The sequence below is a fragment of the Gopherus evgoodei genome, chromosome 1 (genome assembly GCF_007399415.2).
Source record: "Gopherus evgoodei ecotype Sinaloan lineage chromosome 1, rGopEvg1_v1.p, whole genome shotgun sequence".
Taxonomy (NCBI): domain Eukaryota; kingdom Metazoa; phylum Chordata; order Testudines; family Testudinidae; genus Gopherus; species Gopherus evgoodei.
In genome coordinates, this window is record NC_044322.1 from 291,911,823 (window position 1) to 291,919,332 (window position 7,510).

At 41.9% G+C, this 7,510-nt stretch overlaps 1 long non-coding RNA gene across 1 annotated transcript in view; it reads right to left on the reverse strand.

Annotated features, from left to right (window-relative positions):
• The window catches only part of LOC115644383, a 45,518-nt gene extending 38,791 nt beyond the window's left edge, over positions 1 to 6,727 (reverse strand). Inside the window, exon 1 of the long non-coding RNA XR_003998486.1 lies at positions 6,673 to 6,727. This is a non-coding gene — a long non-coding RNA (uncharacterized LOC115644383). The remainder of the gene's footprint in view (positions 1 to 6,672) is intronic.
• Between the last annotated feature and the right edge of the window lie 783 nt (positions 6,728 to 7,510).

Genomic DNA, 7,510 nt, shown 5'->3' on the forward strand with positions numbered 1-7,510 from the left:
CCCCATGATCAGAGTTCATTGAATTAGGCCTCTTCGTTTATGCATAGCTACTGTATGCTTTCAGTTGGACCAGTGATAATATCCATATAAACATTGGTTTTTAGGCTACAAAGTCTGAGTCACATTGGCTGGGGCCTGTGGTTTACATTTTCAGTCCAGATGTGATTTTCTTTTCTTCACCAACAATTGCTTCAGTTTGTTTAACAGAATCTGAGAACAACAACGTCAAAACAAATCCACTGATGCTTCCCTCACTCCCTGACCACTCCTGCAGTTGTTCTACTCACAGAATTACACTGAAATCAATTCAGGACCAGCCTCCAAAAAATTCTTCTATTTGGAAAATAAATCTTGAAGTCTATCCACCTAGCTATTTATAAAGCCTCTAACCATCATGCTACCCAGGCAGAGCATCCTAGTGGACTTAATCCCATTGAGTGGGATTAACCCTTCTGGAACTAACCGACCAGAGAGGTAATTTATTAGAAATTGCAGGGATGATCAGCACCTAGTGTTTTCAAAGGCACTACCACAGTGTTCACAGTTGTTCAAAAGAGGTATGTTATTGGAAAGTGCATATTTACAAACCTATGTACATAGATATTTAAACTAATTTGCTGTACGAAGCAGTTCTAATTTTGCAGCTCAACAGCTTCCAAAGTGCAATATTATCAGATACAAGGGCCGCCATTAGACTAGCCCAGGGCAGAAACAAGAAGCGGGCCCCCACCCTGCTGCCCGGGGCCGAAGCCCGAGCTGCCTGGCGTCACCACCCAGGGCCGAAGCCTGAGCTGCCTGGCGTCGCCACTTCCCCTCCCTCTAAACATTCCTTCATGCCATCCTAAGGAGCACGCCTCGTAGTTTGAAAACCTCTGATTTAGAATGATTTATTTCCACTTTTACAGATTAAATGACTGTAATGTTCACACTACATTTACCCATAATGACTCCGTAGATATGACACAACTTAGCTTTGCAGGGCCCCAAGCAATTGCCCTGCTTGCTACCCTGTAATGCTGGCCCCCTCTGTGACTTGGCCAACCCATCAGCATTGTTACAATTAAAGCAGTTCATCGGAGTAGTTCTGACATTTATCAAATGCAGGGAGTCCTGAAGACCAAATCAGTGTTTTTCCTTGGAAAACAAGCAAGAACAGGAGCAAGGAACACTCACTGCACAAAAAAATTATCGCAAAATATTTAATAACCATGTGATTTTACTGTACAGTGAGAACAGTATGTAGGAGTGCAACAATGGCTTTTGTTGGGGTCACCTTCAAGATCAGATGACAGGACTACTCATGTGAGTAAGGCAAGCAGAATTTCACCCATTTTTAATATAGACTATCACAGACAATGTCTCTAAACTTTTCCAGTGAGGCTTTGGAGCCTTCAGAAACAAATGCCTGCAGCAATTTGATCAATGCTGCTTCTGTGGAAAGTTTTGGTAGAGACACTAATGACATTTGCTTCCAACATTCCAGGATTAATTTTTAATGAAAAAATCAATCTTGGGCAGAAGAGTAGGTCACACATAGGAAGATAGATTTTCAGACCATCAGCTTAAATAAACAAACTCATAATACTTACAATTTATACAGTGCTTTCCATCCTCCTCACTGGTCACTTCAGTTGTAAGGAGAGATCTCATCCTCCTTATTGACTAAGGCCCTGATCCTACATGCCTGTATGCACATAGTTAACATTACACACATGAATACTTCCACTGGCTCCAAAGCAAATACTCAGGTGCATAAAGTTAACCATGTGTTTAAGTCTCAGGTCACAATCCTACAGGTACTTAAAGACCCTCACTCACCTACTTCCCCAAATTTTGTTTTGAAAATTAAGCAAGAAAAATAAATGCCACTATCAAATGCTTCACCCTGACTTTACTGACTATTGATGTTTACTATAAAGATGAAGGCCAAGATTTTCAAAAATAGGATCCTCAAGTTAGACACTCAGTAAATGATCTTCCAGAGTGCCTTGCACCCACTACCAACCATGGAAAGCAACAGAATTTATTAGGTGCTCAGCAGTTTTGCAAAGTCAGGTCACTTATTTAGGAGCCTCTTTTACTTTTTCTCTACAGACTGTTTAGTAACACTGTGATTGGAATAGCTAGAACAGTGTATCATTAGGGGTGGGAACTGTTTTAATGAAAAATGCTATGCACAATTGTTGTGATTGTAGAATTAATGTTCTTGATATAATGAATCACACACCTTGTAATTTGAAGCATCTCTGTTCCTGAAAGGTAGGGCCTGTGCACTGCTATTGATCTCTCTCTCACACACACATACACACACACGTGCACACACACACAAAGTCATTATGTCCATGGGCTACCAAGTCAAAGTTACCTTTCTGTTCTATTTGGCAAAATAAAATCTTGGCCACCCAGTAGAACACAAAGAAGATTTCTACATCAAGGTCAATGGAAAGATGCCTACTAACCAACATGGGCTTTGGATCAGGCATGTGATCCATGAGGTACCCTAACAGACTTTCTAATACCCTCTATTAGAATCCTTCAACTGGCCTCTTTTGATATCTACTGGGGAAGCTGTAGCTCAGTTGTTCTGTTCCAAAACTTTGCCAAATGGAACCAGCTGGAATTTTCAACTGGTTTCTACTAATCTAGTCTGAATTAAGTCCATGGAAGAGTCTCTCTCCTTCCCCTATATTGTGCTTTTTATATATGTTTATATAAAGGAAAATTTTTAAAGATGGATGAGCTGAGGTGCAGATGTTCATATTCACACCTTCCTCTACATAACACCAGACTCAGGAACAGAATTCAGCTTTTTTCACTTCCACACCAGGTGCAGTTTGTATCCATTTCTATGACTCTCATCATTGTTTCCAAGCATCCATTCAACTGCTGAGCCAGAATAGCAATAGCTTGATGAGAACTGTCTCTCTAGACCAGGGGTAGGCAACCTCTGGCACGTGTGCCGAAGGCGGCACGCGAGCTGATTTTCAGTGGCACTAACACTGCTCGAGTCCTGGCCACTGGTCTGAGGGGCTCTGCATTTTAATTTAATTTAATTTTAAATGAAGCTTCTTAAACTTTTTTAAAATCTTATTTACTTTACATACAACAGTAGTTTAGTTATATATTATAGACTTATAGAAAGAGACCTTCTAAAAATGTTAAAATGTATTACTGGCACACGAAACCTTAAGTTAGAGTGAATAAATGAAGAGTCAGCACACCACTTCTGAAAGGTACAGATACCTGCTCTAGACTAAAAATTCTTCCTTTGAAGCTGGAGCAAATTTAAAAAAACAACCCTTAAATTTTCAAATATAAATGAATTACAGAATAAGTTACTCCTTCAGCCACCAAAACATGAAGAATTTCATTAAAATGTAAAAAAGATGTTTTACGTTTACTAAAAAACAAAACAAAACAAAAACCCACTCCACATGCTGTTTCTGTGTTTCTCCTTGCCACCCCATCAGCTCTAGCTGACAGTTCCTGGACAACTTCCAGCCATGACTCAACCCGCACGCTTTTCTAGGGCGGGGGTTCTCTAATGTTTTCTATCCTCCTTTTGACCCTAGCCATAGCCTTGATAAAAGTAAACTGTTCTTGGCCTGGCCAGAACCAGCTAGTGGATATTCCCCAATAAACAGCTTTCCCACTGTTTCCTCTGGGCCTCTTATCTGTGTCTTTGTTTTACCCCTTTCCTGCTTGGTTCCCCTAACAATCCTTTTGATCTAACCCCATAGCAAGGAACCCATCATAAACATACACACGGGCTTGTACCATAGTCATAAAAGAATCAGTACAGATATTTCCCAGTTTGTCACACTGTCTGATGGTCTTTACACAAGCTATTGGCAAAGATACAGTAGTTTGGGCAAGTCTGAGGCCCTCTGCCTAGCCATTCAATTTGTACTCCTTCACTTTGATTCCGAGTTGTGCCTGTCAGGATGCACAGCTTAGGAGGGTGGGGGTGGGGAGACAGTAGTGGTAAACATGACTTCAAAGCACCATTGCTGCTTTTGAATTTTGGGCTTGCCTGGAGCCCTTCCCAGCTCCCATCACCTGCGGCCGCTCTAACTTATGCTGGCTTCCCCCAGCCACCGTGGGCTATTCTGCAGCCCAGAGCACAGAGTGCTCCAGCAAAACCCTATGCCACCCCTAGCATGCCCCAGGTGCTGTGAGGTGTGGAGGGGAGGTGACATAGGACTGGACTGGCCCAAGGAACCACCTTGGGGTCCAGCAGTTTTCTGTCTTCTTTACCCCAGAGAAGTGGCATAAAAGGGCAGCCCAGAATTAGAGTCACTGGCTCAGGGTATAACTTCTATCCCTCCCGATACCTCCCCAGCCCCATCTGCTCTAAACTCCTCACACACTGGCCTGGGAGAGGTTTATTCTCACCAGGGTGGGAGAAACATATGTCTAGAAATAGTGTGTGGCTCTGTGGAGGAAAGAGTGACTGTAGGGTGCCTGCTACACAGAATGAGGTGATGAACCTTTGATATGCCCCAGTCTCCCTGTGGCTAGAGGTTTAGCTGCATTTTTGAACTGGCCAGGACCATTTTAGTCAGTGACAATTTTGCCAAGTTCAGGATCTGGTCCCTGAACTAGAAAGATGAGAAGAGGATCTTAAATCTTCACCATCAGAGAACTGTGTTCCCCTCCATTACATGGCCAGAAAGGCAGCAGACAAGTAGGAATTAAGACACAACGTGCCCTAAGTCCACAGGCGGGTGGAGTGTCTTCCCCAACCCTACACACTCCCCTTTGTGCCTAGTCTGCACATTCAGAGCTCCACAGATGTGGGGGGATGAAGCAGCTGGTTCCCCAAGGGATGCTCTAATAGAGCCCCGTGGCTTTCTGAGCAGAAAAAATCCAATCCATAGCTCCTGCTACAGACAGAGGATTCAGAGGCCAAATGGCTCCTTAGGGAGTTGTACCTCCATTGGGAAAAGGAGATACACAAAGAAGTGCAGTGGTGCAAGCCCTCTGTGTTGAAGTTCCAAGATCTGTGGGCTTGGCCCTTGGTATTCATCAGTATCCTGGGGCTCTGTGGAGTTGGGGGACAGACATCCACCCATATTTGTGGCAGTGATAATGCCTCCCCACTTCTAAAAAGAGGGAACAGTTCCAGATATCACAGGCATTGGGGCTATTAATATTTTATCTTAGTTCAGCCTTCAATCATCATAAATATCATCTTACTGCTTAGCACAGATATAGTCCATTTGTGTAGCATGAGAAAATCAACATACTGTACCTGTAGTCTAGACACTGATAGCTGAATTTACCCTGGTACAACTGCACTAAATTCAACAGGGTTAGGTATACAGGGACAGATTTATAAATTTGGTATAAACCCTGGTATAAATTTGGCCTAACTCCCACTATGTTTTATTTTAAAAAAGAAAAGAGTTGATGTAGAGGAAAAGATATATTAAACTCCATTTGCAGCTCATAACGTAGGTATTATAAATATACATGTAGCAAAAGTCTTCAGTTTTCCAATGCAAAAATAGAAAACCCTTGTTTACACACAGAGTAATTTCACAGAATAAAGAGCAGTAATAAAAACAGAACTCTTTCTTTCACAAAAAAGTCATATAATGGAGTAAGGTATCACTAAAGTTGCATAACATATAAAAAGCAAGGGGAGGCATAAAAATATATTAACTCCTTTTCAATGTCCTCAACTTTCATAGTAAATGGAACATGTGCAATTTTCAGCAGCTACACTCCAGAGTATGGCTCATATTTAAGTACAGCATAAGTTCTATATATGAGAGACTTCACAGATTTTTTCTAGCGCTTTAAAAAAAGTTCCTTGTCTAGTTTTTAATAATACAAAAAAAATTTTTTTTTCCAGAACTTAGCATATTGCCAGACATAGGGTTTTAAGATTTGGCCTGAGAAGTTTAAAGAAGTCCCTTATTTACAAGACATGGTATAGCACTATAAAACCTTGAAATAAATCCTACTCATTGACATAAATCCCAATCCTACTCCAGGTCCCAAATGTGGCATTTGAGTACCTACTATAGGAGAGTTGGGTAGATGGTCTTGATAAGCCCTCCCCCTTTATAGGATGCTTTTTTCCACCAATTGGAAAATTGGTGGAAATTGGATGTTAGAACTATATCTGTGGTTTCCTGGTCCACGCCTCAAGCTAGGTGTATACACTTTTACTGGGGGATGTTTTCTCTCATTTGGTTAGTAGCTGAAGTTACTAAATGCCTGAAAGGAAACCTACTAAATCTAACATAAAAACAATGCATACACACCCCCAATGCCTCCCACATGCTATGGTGACAGGTGCTACAGAAAAGTCATGTCTAGAGTGAACAAATACTGTTAATAATTAGGAAAAGGTCTCTTTTTCATGGCTAATTGGAATAAGCTGGTCAGACCACGACTCCAGAGAATCCTTGGTCATTTTCTTTTTGGGTCACATATTACAGCACATTTTCACACATTTGTAAGTTTATTTGAGAGCCAGGTTGTTTGTAAAGTCAACACTGCTCCTTAGGGGCCACAGGCATATTAAGTTTCATGTTTTGAAGTTCAGCCACTTTTGAATTTTACCCTGGTGATAAACACATGAGGCATTTTTTTCCACTGTGAAAAATGTGCATTTCAGACTATGGGAGGGTACAGCTGTCTCTGGCTTTGTTTACTCACAGTTTTTCTCCTTCTTTGTGCTTAGCATTAGGATCTTCAGTTATCAAACTCCTTCCCAGCTCCCTCACCCATGAATCCTGCACCTCTTGCTGAGCTGTCCCTTCTAGGGCATGTGGCTTCTCTCCTCCCATTTTGCAATGCTCGCATTTCTGTCCTCCATTTCCTTTTCCTGTCTCCACACCTAAGCTTCCAAGCTGCACCACCATTTAAAGAGACAGTAACTTTCCCAGAGGCATGGGGTTAACCAGGTTACATTTCCACTAATCAAATATGTTAGTATTATTCACTTTTTAACTTGTATTTCCCAGGATACTATATTGGACTCTCAGACATTTGCATAACAGTCAGCATAGGTGTATGGCAAGGGTTTTGACATACCCACTCTCCATCTACAATATTCCTCTTTCCCTGCTACCTATCAGATGGCATGTAGGGGCATGTCAGGGCATCTAACTCTCTGGTATGCAACATGCAGGTACATGTGGCTCACTGAGGGGTTTCTTTCATTCTGTTGGTGCCACAGTCAACATAGCTGACTTTTACAATTTTCTCATGAGTCTCACAGTGTTTCTTAAAGCTCAGGTTCACAAAGTCATGTGGTGACTAGAGAGGTTTGGAAATATTCTGACAAAACAGGATTTCATCTGAAAATGTTGATTTGCCAAGTATGAAATGTTTTGCAGACATATCGGGTTTGACGAACTTCCAAACATCCACCAAAAATCTTCATGGTTTCCTGCCAGCTCACCTGGTGGGCTGCAAGGAGCCCGTGCCTCCAGGGGCCACAGTTGCAGGGCAGCTGCATAACACAAACTGCCAAGGGTCAGGAACCCCAGGG